Here is a 2,616-nt window from a genome sequence, read left to right on the forward strand (position 1 = left end):
GCCACCGCGCCCCACGGCCTCAGTCCTAACAAGCGACACGGATGGGCAGCAGCGAAGAGACACAGCGATACGTGTGAACTACAGGCTTAGAAAGAGGGCCCACCCCGCAGCCCAAACCGATCGATTAACCAGCAGGCTTCCCATCCAGGGAGCTTAGAGTTTTAGGTGATGCTAATTAACCAAGAACAAAGAGCAAGATTAAGGATTTACAAGCAGCATCAAAAGCTACTGAAGCAGGATTGGTAGGATCCCCATAGTTGTGTCTATCCTTCAAGCTATAAACTATTCAACCATCATACAAAATAGATTATGTACAAAACGGAGCGGTGGGGCCCGACTGAAAGTGTTGACCTAGCACCAAATACTTGCACCGTTTGACTAGACCGTTAAGTTAGCGGAAAAACTAACGCCCATACTTGCACATCGCCCACACGCCTCCATCACCACTCATTTTGCCATGTATGAACAAATGACATCAGCAGAAATCTTTTTGGTTTTCGGCTTAAAAATATTTTATCTCCTAATTAAAAAAGCGAATTAAAAATCCGTTTTCATCATTAAATCCGTCTCGACGAGATCTTCAAAACTACACCCCATGTTGATATGTTTCGACGAAATTTTTTTCCCCAAAAGTTGCCATGATGTTTACACTGTATTTGCCATAGTGATTAAACTAAAGTTGCCATGTGGCAATTTTAGTTTGTAGATCATGGCAATTTTAGTTTTTCGATGATGGCAATTCCAGTACTTTGACCATGAAAATATTTTTTTGTATGAACCATGGCAATTTTAAATGCATGTATCATGGCAATTTTAATCTATGGTGCATGGCAAGTCTAGTTTCTTAATTCCCCGTTTTATAACGTGTTAAAATTTACTTTTAAATATAGAAGAAAATAGCTGAAACATATCATGGCAACTTCAGTGTAAACATCATGGCAATTTATGTGCAATAGAACGGCAACTTTTAACCCAAAAAAAAATTTCGTCGAAATATATTGATATGAGATCTAGTTTCGAAGAACTCGCCGCGAGGGATTTAATGGTGAAAACGGATCTTCAATCGGATTTTTCATTTAAGAGATAAAATATTTTAAAAACAGAAAATCCAAAAAGATTTCCACATACATGGCGTAATCTGTGTGCTATAGGGTGTGTGGGCGGGTTTGGCTCCCACCACACGTGTGGGCGTTAGCGTTGTCCTAAGTTAAAGGTAGGTATGTCCCACCGTCAACGTCTTCGCTGCCCCCTGGTTTGAGGCTGATGCGCCCGTCGAGCTCCGGGACGATGATCTCGGCTGCCCCGACTCTATGGAAGTGGTGGAGCACGCTGCTGACTTGCCGTGCATGCCCCCATGGGGAATTGATCTGATACTAGAAGGGGTAATGTACATTTTTCGTCCCTTAACTTATCGCAAAATATAGCTTTTGTCGTTAAACTTTTTTAAGGTAACCTTTGTCCCTCAACTTTTAATACCAGATAGATTTAGTCATGAAAACGGTTATTCCTCCATCAAACTTGAGCATAAGGGCACAATCATTCCTAAAATAGAAAGTCGTCAGATGCTCAATTGCTCATAATTGTGCTTTAAACCCGCGTACATCTCGCAAGCGCGTATTATAGCTGGTAACGGACTAATACTCAAGCACGTAAGGTAGCTTATGATCGTTAGTTTGAACGTCTATGATGATCTAACTTGAGCGAAGGCGTGGAACCAAGGTAAGAGAGGATCTTGGGTAGCAGGAAAAAGATGACGATGGGCGTGCGACAGTGTAGAAGTGCATGCTTTAACTAATGTAACCAAAAGACCGATCAGATGGAAGAGACTAAGCAACACATTTATACGTGGACAGTGTAGAAGTACATGCTCTAGCAATGCAACCAAAAGATCGATCTGATGAAAGAGACTAGGCAACACATTTATACATGGACAGTGTAGAAGTGCATGCTCTAACCAATGCAACCAAAAGACCTATCTAATGGAAGAGACTAGGCAACATATTTATACGTGGACAGTGTAGAAGTGCATGCTCTAACCAGTGCAATCAAAAAATCGATCTGATGGAAGTGACTAGGCAACACATTTATACGTCAACACTCGCCCTCACGTGTGGCTCACTTAGGCCTAAACGTGAACTGAAAGTGGGCTGCAATTTAATTGCGCCAGCCGGGTGTTGAACTCAAAACCTCTTGGGTTCGATACCATGTTGAAGTGCATACTCCAAAAAATCAATCTGATGAAAAAGATTAGGCAACATATTTATACATCAACAGACAGCAACCAGCCCAGCCAAGCGAGGCGACATACCAACCAGTCGTCATGGAATTTTTTGGGAGGAGGCAGGAATTTCGATGGGGGAGAGAAGACTTCATCAAGATAGTGGCAGGCTGGTAGCTACGGGTCGTCGCTGTTGACGTTGACGAGGAAAAAACAAGCCGCCGAGGCCGATGTCACCGTCCACGGCGGCGGATGTCGTCGTTGATAAGAGTGGTCAGTGGTGCGTCGGAACAAATACACGGAAATACTGTAGACCGCAGTGCGCACACAGAGTGCACTATGACTGTGACTGGACCATACTTCCACATACCTGCTCAACGATCGAGGTCGGCATGTGG

This window comes from Aegilops tauschii, chromosome 2, assembly GCF_002575655.3.
Source record: "Aegilops tauschii subsp. strangulata cultivar AL8/78 chromosome 2, Aet v6.0, whole genome shotgun sequence".
NCBI lineage: Eukaryota > Viridiplantae > Streptophyta > Magnoliopsida > Poales > Poaceae > Aegilops > Aegilops tauschii.